Source organism: Myotis nattereri, assembly GCF_964212035.1.
Source record: "Myotis nattereri genome assembly, chromosome: X".
Lineage (NCBI taxonomy): Eukaryota > Metazoa > Chordata > Mammalia > Chiroptera > Vespertilionidae > Myotis > Myotis nattereri.
Genome location: NC_138078.1, coordinates 15,413,844 through 15,425,961, shown reverse-complemented (window position 1 = coordinate 15,425,961; position 12,118 = coordinate 15,413,844). Strand labels below are relative to the sequence as shown.

Below are 12,118 nucleotides of genomic sequence, written 5' to 3'. Positions count from 1 at the left end.
TTCACACTCGGGTGCTGCTACTGGCTGTGTCTGGGAATGTCAGCACTGGATAGTGAGGAGGCCACTTCACTTGCGTTGGTCTGTTCTGGCTGAGTACTCAGCATTGATCTTGGTCTCTGGTTTGTTTCTTTCCTGTTGGTTTTAAACTGCGGCTTTAGGGGCAGCGTTCTTTTTCGCTTGCCATAAAGCCTCCTCAGGATGTTTATCAATATGTACAAAGTATATTTTTTTATTCTTTCCTCTCCAATCATTTTCAACGCGTTCTCTGCATGGGCAATGTCAATTTCCCATTGTGCGCGATCTCTCTGCGGTCGGGGTGTCCAAATCTTGTGTTTCTCAGTGTGGTTGCTGGCTTGTTTGGTTGCCTCAGTCAGTAATTCTTCATGCTGTCTATGACTTTTCTCTTTCATACCCGTTTTTTATGAACCCATGCCGTCACTGGTTGGTTGCTAAAAAGCATTGGACGTGCTATTCCTGAGCACCTCTTGTGTTCATTTTGGTGTGAACCTCGAGCTGGGATCTCTTGAAACCATACAAGGCCACCAAGGGTAGGTTGCCTCCTGAGACTAAACATGATCACCAACATGGCACTTAACACTAGCAGGCACTTCTGTTGTTGGAACAGAAGGTAATATTGGTTAAACCAAGGTTTCCTCTTTTAGTACTGGATCCTCTCTTTTTTTTAAAAATATATTTTATTGATTTTTTACAGAGAGGAAGGGAGAGGGATAGAGAGTTAGAAACATTGATGAGAGAGAAACATCGACCAGCTGCCTCCTGCACACTCCCCACTGGGCACGTGCCCGCAACCAAGGTACATGCCCTTGACCGGAATCGAACCCGGGACTCCTTAGTCCGCAGGCTGATGCTCTATCCACTGACCCAAACCGCTCCGGCTGGATTTTCTCTTGTTTGTTTGTTTGTTTGTTTGTTTTCCCCACAGAAACAACCCTTTGATTGTTCCTCGGTTTCCAATTTGGGGATTTTGTGTGAGTTGTGTTCTTCTAATATAGAAGAGTCATGGTGGTTGCTTTCCCTCTGCTTTTCTGCTCTCATGGTTTGACTTTGTGTGCTCACTTGCCCGTGCTTAATTGAAAAGGTATCCATAGAGGGAAGACTCAAACAATTCCCTGCCATCCTGGTTAGTTTTGGTCATTTAATTTCAGGTGAGCCCATCTTCTTTGGAATCACAGTCTGTAGTACTGAAGGAGGAGATGGTAGCTGTGGAGGAGAAGATTTTTCCAGAAGTTCATGTGATCTTGTGTTTGGCATTTCTGAATGGTAATAGTGGAGCTAAAGTTTCTAATTGCACCAAAGCTATTGGCTGATGCATTGGGCTGCTGCTTAGAAGACTGGTATTTGGTTTGAGTTTCATACATGCCGATTGATGGTGGATAGCCATTTGTGAGTGGAGGATCTTCTGTTGTCACTGTTCTCATCAAAGGCATCGTCCTGATAGATGTTGGTGGAGCCAATGAGTTGAGGACCTTGCTGAGTGGTGTTTCCCATGATCCCTTGCCTGAAAGAGAAAGGGAAATCCATTGTTTTGCTCCAGCAACTTTCCCTTTCTCTCATCAGGTCTTCCGTTTGTTCCATTCTAACTTGCTGGCTGTGACAGTATTATCACAGGAGAGACACGAGGCCCAGAGTGGCACTGGGTACAGGCAGCCACTGGGGCTGCAGGGGGAGGAGATGGTACCAACCTAGGCCATATGAAATCTCTGGGCTAGATTTCTCTGATGTCAGATGCTTCTGCCATGGCAGCAGGCACAGGGCCTGGCCTAGAGAAGATAGGAGGAAGAGTTTAGGACAGCCATGGGCAAACTATGGCCCGCGGGCCATATCCGGCCCTTTTGAAATGAATAAAACTAAAAAAAAAAAAAAAAGACCGTACCCTTTTATGTAATGATGTTTACTTTGAATTTATATTAGTTCACACAAATACTCCATCCATGCTTTTGTTCCGGCCCTCCGGTCCAGTTTAAGAACCCATTGTGGCCCTCGAGTCAAAAAGTTTGCCCCGCCCTGATGTAGGAGGTTGTATAGGCAGGGGAGGTGGAGGAATGGGGGTCACAGTGCAGCTGCTGCTATCAGAGAGTAGCCTGTGGCTGGTGGCTGGACCAAGGCGGCAGGGTCCTCCAGGTTTGAGCCTCCATTTGCCTTTGCATGCCTGTCCATGGCTACCAGTGGACAGGTCCCCTCGGCCTCTACCTGGTTTCTGGCTGTTGCTGCCACCACTGCCTGCTCCTGCCACTATGCACAAAGTCCTCCCACCCCGACTGTCCCGCAGTGACCTTTGCACATTTGCACAGCCCTTTCTAAGAATGTTATAGCTTTTTTTAAAAAAAAAAACGACAACATACTTTTATTGATTTCAGGGAGGAAGGAAGAGGGAGAGAGAGATAGAAACATCAACAATAAGAGAGAATCATTGAGTGGCTGCCTTCTGCACACCCTCTATTGGGGATTAAGGCGACAACCCCGGCATGTGCCCTGGACCAGAATCGAACCCGGGACCCTTCAGTCCGCAGGCCAATGCTCCATCCCCTGAGCCAAATCGGCTGGGTAACTTTTTTGATACTGTTGTATTACGTTTGTTGGAGGAAAAGCAGAAACTTTTCCAGAAGATAGGCTTTCTTGCAGAGTAGGTCTTTAACAACCGTTCATTGAGTATGCTTTTGTTTTGTTTTCTTGTTTGTTTATTGATGCTCACGTGAGGATATTTTCCCATTGATTTTAGAGAAAGTCAACGGAGCAGGGGAGAGACAGAGAGAAACATCTGTGAGAGAGACACATCGATTGGTTGCCTCCCGTGTGTGCGCCGACCAGGGCCGGGGACCAAGCCTGCAACTGAGTACATGCCCTTGATCAGCATCAAACATAGAACTCTTCAGCCTGTGAGCCAGTGCTCTATCCACTGAGCCATACAGGCGAGGGCTCATTGAGCGTCTTTTGGTGAGCATAAAAGAAAGTAACCATAGTCTCTTTCTACTTATGCATGAAAGCTGCCTTTGGGATTTACTCTTCCCTGGTCTGGCAGGAAATCTCCAAAAGGTCTCTTAGCCAACTTTTCCCGCTTAAATACCCAGTCCTCTTGTGGTCACTTTGAAGCATTTAGTAGCCTAGTGTACTGTAACAGTCAAAACCCTACACTTCTAAATTCTGGGAACTTTCTGTCTACTGGAAACTGGCACCTTCATGGATTTTGTAGTCTTGCTAGTGATGTGTGTGTCTGTGTATGGGTTGAATGTAGTACTTCTTTATGCCTTTTCTCTTTCCATCTCCTTCCTCCACTTGACCACCACTCCAGATGTGGTTCCCAGGGAGAACAGTGCACGTGGAGAAGAACACACCCTGGCAGGGTCATTAAATGTGTAATGGGAACAGAGGGAAACCCGAGCCCATGCTCTTATGGGTCCATTTTGAACTTCCTAAAGAGACCGCAGACTGCTGGCTCCAGTCTCATCGGGTGCCTTTCTTCTAACTGGCCACCGAACTCCCGCTCACCCCCTAGTCTCCTTGAGCCACACTTGTGTCAGGGTCATTGCTTCTCTGGGTGCTCTGCCTGTGTGCTTTCCTTTTCAGACAGCGGAGTACACTTGCTTTTGCAGGGCTCTCATGTGGACTATGGCCCTCACAGTTCCTCTCTGCATGTGGTGGAAGTGCAGGTCCTATTTATTCAATACAGCTTATTGTGTGGTCTGGCCAGGCATTTTCAGCCCCCGATTCCCGATTTCATTTGCATGAGTCAGGCAGTGGTTCTGGGGTCCAGCTGACTGAAGAAGACAGGAGTCAAGCTTTCTCAAGCTTGTTTTCATTTGATGAAGGTCAGAGGAGGTGATCCTTGTCTTGTCCTCTCCTCATGGGGGTGGAGAAAATTCCCACCATTATTGCTTCCTCAGCGTGTACGAGTACATATTGACTTTGGAAACACAGACCTTTCCTCCTCAGGGCATCTTCATCCCTAGCTTCTCTTCCTATGTGAGCCACATACTAGAGCAGGGGTTGGCAAACTTTTTGACTTGAGGGCCACAGTGGGTTCTTAAACTGGACCGGAGGGCCGGAACAAAAGCATGGATGGAGTGTCTGTATGAACTAATACATGTTAACACTGCTGCTGGTGAAGGAGCGGAGGGGAGAGCAAGAGAACCCTCCGGTCTTTCGGGTCGGCGGGCCGGATAGAACAGCCGAACGGGCCGGATCCAGCCCGTGGGCCGTAGTTTGCCCACGGCTGTACTAGAGCATGTTTACTTTCATCTGAGGGCTCCATGGGTGCAGCTTCTGTCTGGACGTTAAACTCCCCTAAATACCCAGGCTTTTGCTGTTCTCTTTTCTGTTGGGGTTTTCTGTCTCCGTGGGTGCTACTCTTGGGTGTTCCTTTTTAAAGTATAAGCAAAGCTTTATTCATAACATAATAAACATACCTTCCATAATTTCTTCACAGGTAGTCCAAAGAATAAAACCTCTGGCTTAATTGGAATTTACGTTTTGCCTTACATATTCCAAAATCTATCCATGTCAACTTTGGAATTTTAATCATGCCTGATACTGTGCAATAGGGTACACCTGTACCAGTGACCAAATTCCTAACTTTTGTTGTTCAACCATTTTTCTTGATCTTGCTGTCTGACTCCATACATTCTAGAATATTTGATGGATTTGTAATAAACCTGACTTGCGTTCTTCTTATTAAACAAAATGTATGCTAAAAAAATGCCCACAATTCAGCTACTAAAACTCCTTTAAAGATCTTCTTTGCCAGTGGTTCCAAAGTTTGGGCCATCCGTACTCCCCACTCTGGGTAGCCCAAATCAACCTTGCCTTGGATGCTTTCCTTTTTTTATATAAAAATATTCATTGTTCAGATTATTACAGATGTTCCTCTTTTTTCCCCCCATAGCTCCCCTCCACCTGGTTCCCATCCCACCCCATGCCCTTACCCCTGCCACTGTCCTTATCCATAGGTGTAAGATTTTTGTCCAATTTCTTCCCGCACCCTTCATACCCTCTTCCCCCTGATAATTGTCAGTCCACTCCCTTTCTGTGCCCCTGCTTCTATTATATTCACCAGTTTATTCTGTTCATCAGATTTTTTTATTGACTTAATTTTTAGATTCACTTGTTGATAGATAATATATTTGTTGTCCCTTTGTTGTTCATAATTTTTATCTTTACCTTTTTCTTCTTCCTCTTCTTAACGAATACCCTTTAGCATTTCACATAATCCTGGTTTGGTGGTGATGAACTCCTTTAGCTTTTTCTTGTCTGTGAAGCTCTTTATCTGATCTTCAACTCTACATGACAGCTTTGCTTGGTAGAGTAATCTTGGTTGTAGAATCTTGCTATTCATCACTTTGAATATTTCTTGCCACTCCCTTCTGGCCTGCATGGTTTCTGTTGAGAAATCAGCTGACAGTCGTATGGGTGCTCCCTTGTAAGGTAACTAACTGTTTTTCTCTTGCTGCTTTTAAGATTCTCTCTATGTCTTTTTCCCTTGGCATTTTAATTATGATGTGTCTTGGTGTGGTCCTCTTTGGATTCCTCTTTTTGGGAGTTCTTTTCACTTCCTGGACTTGTAAGTCTATTTCTTTCATCAGGTATGGGAATTTTACTGTCATTATTTCTTCTGATAGGATTTAAATATCTTGCTCTCTCTCTTCTTCTGGCACCCCCATAATTCAGATGTTGGTACGTTTGAAATTGTACCAGAGGCTCCTTACACTATCTTCATATTTTTGGATTGTTTTTTCTTTTTGCTTTTCCGGATGGGTGTTTTTTGCTTCCTTGTATTTCAAATCTTTGACTTGATTCTTGGGATCCTCTAGTCTTCTGTTGGATCTCTGTATATTATTCTTTATTTCAGTCAGTGTATGCTTAATTTTTGACTGGTTCTTTTCCATTTTTTTTTAATTTTTTTTTTGGCATTCTCATTAAGATCCTTGAAGGTCTCACTAAGTTCCTCGGAGGTTTGTATAAGATTCTTGTGGAACCTTATAACTGTGGTTTTGTACTCTAAGTCCAGTAATTTGCTTTCCTCCATTTCTTTCATTTGTGACATGTTTCTCTGTCTCTGCATTTTGGCTGCTTCCCTGTGTTGATAGAGTGGCTTTGTGTGGTAGGTGTCCTATTGGGCCCAGTGGCTCAGCCTCCCCAATCACCTGAGGTAGACACTCTTGGTGCACGCCTTTGTGGGCTGGGTGTACAGTTTTGTTGTAGTTAAGCCTTGATTGCTGTTGGTATCCCTGGGAGGAAATGATCTCCAGGCCAATTGACTGCAAGCACACTCTGTGTCTGTAGTGGAAGAACTGCTGTGCTGGAGACACCCTTATTGGGCAGGACTTGCTTCAGTGAGGCTTTAGTGCTCACTGAGTCTGCCTCTTGAGTGTGTCACTTATGGATGTGAGGAGTTGAAATGTGGTATCTGACCACTGGGTATACTGGCTCCTGGATCTCCAAGGAGGTATAAATTCAGCCACCGTGTGAGTCCACCCAGCAGGAGCTACCGCGAGATCTGCAGATTTTTCCTCTTTGTTTGGGGTTTGGAGATTTTGCAGTTCTCTGACCCAGCTGCAGTTTGTCAGGTTAGGCTGCAAAAGGACAGGTGATTCATTTGTGCCGCTATGCACAGCTTAGGTGGGGTCGTAAATTGGCTGGGGTGGGGTCTCAGAGAATCACCAGGGTGCAGCAAACAGCAATGGCTGTCCATCAGCTGTCTCTGCATCTTGGTGTCTCCGTGTCTTGGCGTCTCCATGTCCCTGCATCCTGTGCCCCCACAGTAACAATGATCCCTGCGAGCAGTTCTGCAAGAAAGCCACCCCCACTTTCCGGCCCGAAGCTAGACAGTCCAGTTTCTCCCTGGAGGTGTCTGGGTCCCTAGAGACTCGTTGGAAATGAGGTCAGTGTAGTCGGGAGCTTGTATCTCCCGATTGACAAAAACCGCGCTCCCAGGTGCAGCCCGGTTCGCGGGCCTCCGCACCTCCTACCCAGCCTCAGTGCGCTTTTTTCTTTCCTTCTAGTTGTAGAACTTCCACTCAGCCAGCTTCCCCGTGGTTCTGGATGATAGCCGTTTTGTCTTTTAGTTGTAGTTTTAACGAGGTTGTGAGGGGCGGGAGGTCCAGGTATATACCTTATGCCGCCATCTTGGTTGTCCGGATGCTTTCCTTTTAAGACAGTCTTTGTCCATTGACTTTCTCAGACTCCTTATGTCAGTCATGGAAAACACAGTCTTTCTTGCAGCAGGTGTTAGAAGTACTGTTTGCTCCAAATCAGTCCTCTCTTCTACAGTCAGATCCAGTCAGTTCCTGCCCCAGGCTCAGCTTCATTGAATCACATACTGGTTCCACTGTCTCTAACTCCAGGGGACATATGTCAAGCTTTCTGAAGGTGTTTGTCATTTGCTTGAGGCATGGGGAGAAGTAATCCTTGTCTCTCCTTTGTGAGGGTGGAGAAAATACCCACTATTGTCCCCTTTTCAGGGTCTACATGCAACCTTTGGAAAACACATTCCTTTTCTTGTGCTGCTGGAGGAATTGCAATTCTCTCTCGTGTCAGCCCCTTCCATTTTCACTGGCAGGAGCAGTTCCAGCATCAGCTATTATTTCTATACTAGTAGCCCGGTGCACAAAAATTTGTGCACTGGAGGCGGGGGGGGGTGAGGGGGGTTTCCCTCAGTTACTAAACATTTATTGGCACAACACTGACCACATTTGGTGGTGGTGGTGGTCTTGTCAGAATGTGTTATATATTATGCAGATGAAAATCTATTTAAACAGATTTTTTGTAGATATTTTCAAAGATAGAAGAATTGTCCCTGTCAACTATTTTGGTTGATTCATATCTTCAGTAATTGTCATCGTTGCAAAGTTTTCAGTCCCCATATGGATTGCTGGATATAATAGGTCATGCGCTGTCCCAGTCCTTTGTAGCCTTTGTTATCGTAAGGACTCTTGTTTTCCATTTATATGTTTAAGTACCAACCTTACAGGCTTAAAAATGTAAGCTTTTAACACTGCTCTCTCTGTTCCGTATCCTTCCGATGAAACGTGCAGTTGGTTTGCAGCACAGGAGAGAAATTCAGAAGGGGAATATTGAAGTAATGACTGCAGTAGGAGAAGAGGGAACCTATTTCCCTGGCCACAGGTGCTGGCGCCCTGGACCATAGGACTGGCAGCTTCTCCGGGTGGCTGCAGCCTGGGACCTCGGGTGGGTGGCTTGTCCGTCTCCTGGGCTGCAGCCAGCCGCAGGTGCTGGCGCCTGGACCAAGGGTGGGCCGCTTCTTCTTCTGGTGGCTTCTTCTTCTTCTGTGCTTCCAGGGAGGGCAGTCAGTTATGTGTATATGTGTGTGCATGCAAACGTAGGCGTGTACACGTGTGTATGTGGAAATCTGCTGGGCAAGTCAAAACCATAGAAGAGTTGCCCCCTATCTCTTGAATCTTCCAGAGATATCCCCCACTTTTTTATTCTATCACTATTGGACATTCAGTATTTGCAGCCAGCCAGCCAGTAACTCATTCAGTGTCTATTTCTGACTTCTCCTTTCCCTGTCTGTCTTCCAACCCTTAATCATTATTTCCACCTGGATGCATCATATTTGCTCCCAATATGCTGCATAGAGAAGGAGTCAGGATGCTGTCTTCCCATGAATAGTACTCAGTAACAAACCAATTGCATTTTAGTTGGGCAGTGGCCCTACCCACCCTTCAAATCCCTTCCACCATGCATATCTGTTTCCCTTTTTGTTTGTTGGATTGTTTTGCTGCTCCTTCACCTCACCCCACCAACCTTGGATCGCAATGTAAAATTCTTTTACCATGTCAAGAAATTATTAAAAATACAGGTTCTTCTCCGATCTCTGGGGGCGGGGGAGCGGGGCGGGGAGCAGGGAGCAGGGAAGAGGCGGCTGCTGGCTTCTGAGATCTACGTGGCAGCACATAGGGGCCAGGACCCAGTCTCACGGGTTTTACCCACGCAGCTTGAAAGGTGCTCGCGATCTACGTGGCAGTCAGGACCCTGTCTCATGGGGTTTGCAGTTTGAAAGGTGCTCCCGATCTATGTGGCAGCCAGGACCCGGTCTCGGGGTTTTACTCATGCAGTTGGAAAGGTGCTCTCAATCTACGTGGGGGTCAGGACCGGGTCTCATGGGGTTTGCAGTTTGAAAGGTGCTGCGATCTACGTGGCAACCAGGACGAGGTCTCAGGGTTTTTACCCTCAAAGTTTGAAAGGTGCTCGTGATCTACGTGGTGGCCAGGACCTGGTCTCAGGGGGTTTTACCCACGCAGTTTGAACGGTGCTCGCGATCTACTTAGGGCTTAGTGCCGCTTCTTTCGTGCCCCTCAAGGCTTCTCCGATCACGGCTGGGGGTCGGGCAAAGGCTGCTTGGTTCTCAGATCATGGCTGGGGGGCTGCACCCTTTCTGCAAGGGGGTGAGGGTGCTTGGTGAAGACTTGTCCTCGAAGGAGGGTGTAGGGACCAAGCCCTAGGGCAGCAGTTCTCAACCTGTGGGTCGCGACCCCTTTGGGGGTCCAACGACCCTTTCACAGGGGTCGCCTAAGGCCATTGGAAAACACACATATAATTACATATTGTTTTTGTGATTAATCACTATGCTTTAATTATGTTCAATTTGTAACAATGAAAATTACATCCTGCATATCAGATATTTACATTATAATTCATAACAGTAGCAAAATTACAGTTATGAAGTTGCAACAAAAATAATTTTGTGGTTGGGGGTCACCACAACATGAGGAACTGTACTAAAGGTTCGTGGCATTAGGAAGGTCGAACCACTGCCTCAGGAGGATTAGGAGGGTGTCTTTAGCACACCTCAGAAGAAGCTCAGGGGTGAGAACTGGGGGAAAGCCCGAAGGTAATTTGGGCACGTTTGGGAGTTTGTAATAGAATAGAAGCGTGTGTCTAGAGTCTCAGAGACCCTGACATGCGTTGAAGAAAAAAAAATATCAGAAGTAAAATCATTATGACGACATAAGTAACTGTACAGACCTACCCCACAGCAGTCAAATCCCCGCAAATCAGAACATGAGCAACACCCACCTCCTTAACACTTCTGCACTCACACACGCACTATTGTCCACACCTATCCATGCCCAGCAATCACAGGCCCTAAGTGAAGACATAACCCAGGCCTCTCCTTGGCTTTCAGGTCCTAGAGATGAGAAAAGAGAACTGATCAGTGAGAGAAGCTGGGGCTGCTCACTGTATCTCTGCTCTGCCAGACTCAGAGAAGGAAGCCAGAAAGGACTAGGCAGTTATTTCTTTGGCACAAAACTTCACAGGCAGCAAAGAGTTTCATGGGCTTGAGTTAGTCTCAGGTTTAGATCCAAGTAGGAAAAAAGGGGAAAATGTGATCATTTAAATTATTTTTAAAAAGGGTGGGTGGGTGGAGGGAGGAGGACTTAAAACTTGATCCCTGTTCTCCCACCAGATGGCAGCATGACCATAAGCAGAATCAGTGAGGCCAAGCTGATACCATTTGACTGTGACTTCATTCAAACAGCATAGTTTGCTTTTATTTGAGCTCTGAAGAGAGGAGGCAAAACTTTCAGAGGAACAAGAGAGCCACATAAGCTCATTGCGTTAGTGTTTGGGGCAAGATTTTATCTGTTGGTTCACACAGCTTGTCTACAGCTCTGAAAGCTCCAGGGAGTGGCCCTACCCTACTCTTCCACCTTTATTTAGCCTTCTGAGATGGACAGGTCCTCGGCATTCAGTCAAATGTGAAGTATGAAAAATAATGTCAAAATAAAATGTTGTTTTCTGGACAGTGGGACTACTGAAATTCTGTTCTACTCCCAAATCCCTACTTTTTGACAGAAAGATTTAAAAATATATTTCAAATTCAGTAAGTGAAACACTGAACTAAATAAACTTTTAACATAAAAAAATATAAGCCTGGCCAGTGTGGCTCGGTGGTTGGGTGTCGACCTATGAGCCAGGAGGTCACGGCACATGCTGGGGTTGCGGGCTCAGTCCCTAGTTGAGAGAGTGCAGGAGGCAGCTCATCAGCGATTCTTTCTCATCACGTTTCTGTCTTTCTCCCTTTCCCTTTTTCTCTGAAATAAATTTTACATACACACACACACACACACACACACACACACACATATAGATAAATTATTTAATGTGGGATGTTTTGAGCATTTCTCCACTGATCCTATCAAGACAGTAATAGTACATAAAGCTATTGTCTGAGAGGATTGGTTTCCCCGTGTTCTTGGTAAATGGGCCAAGGAACGAGGCGTTAAGCCAGGGTAACATAGTGCATGAATGTAGAAGAACTGGCCAGTCTAAAGGAAACGGCTTTGGGTAGTCAATGGGTGGTATTTGGGAGGGGAAGAGAGAAATTTCCTGGTACAAACTTTATGTCCCTCTAGGCCAGCGGTTCTCAACCTGTGGGTCGCGACCCCTTTGGTGGTGGGACGATCCTTTCACAGGGGTCGCCTAAGACCATCCTGCATATCAGATATTTACATGACGATTCCTAACAGTAGCAACATGACAGTTATGAAGTAGCAACGAAAATAACTTTATGGTTGGGTCACAACATGAGGAACTGTATTTAAAGGGCCAGGAGGTTGAGAATCACTGCTCTAGGCATTTACACTGTCAAGCAACAGTTTACATCCATTCAACATAGGACAATCACAATTCCAAGAGCACTCCCAAATGACTCCTCATTGAACCATCAACTGGCCACCTTCACTTTCCAGTTGGACCTTCAGACTAAAGGAAGTCCAAATGCTGCAGAACTGATGGTGGAAACTTGAATGTTGGTAGAGGAAACTCTTCAGAGGTAACAAAAACAAGTAGTTCCCTTCTAGCCTGAGCTGCGCTTTGTTCCGGATTAGATCATTGGGATACTGAATTGAAAAATGGTTGGCCTGAGAGTATGACAGTGCCCCTAGGGATGCCTCCTTAATCTCTGTTTTGATAAAGAACAAAGAAGGCTGTGAATGAAGTCAGACACCAGTTATTGAATTATCTTGCACTGGTAGTTACAGAGATGTTTTGTAGTACCTGTTCCTGTTCTGTAGTGGAGTGATAGGGACCGAGACAGGGCTGGAAAGAAGCAGCCTGTCCCTTCTTATCCCAAAGTCCT

The 12,118-nt window shown here is 46.0% G+C and overlaps 1 pseudogene across 1 annotated transcript; it reads right to left on the bottom strand.

The window, feature by feature from the left end:
• Positions 1 to 4,586: 4,586 nt before the first annotated feature.
• On the bottom strand, positions 4,587 to 4,783 carry LOC308511202 (protein CEBPZOS-like; annotated as a pseudogene). Its single transcript has one exon. The product of its transcript is annotated as a protein CEBPZOS-like (transcript).
• Between the last annotated feature and the right edge of the window lie 7,335 nt (positions 4,784 to 12,118).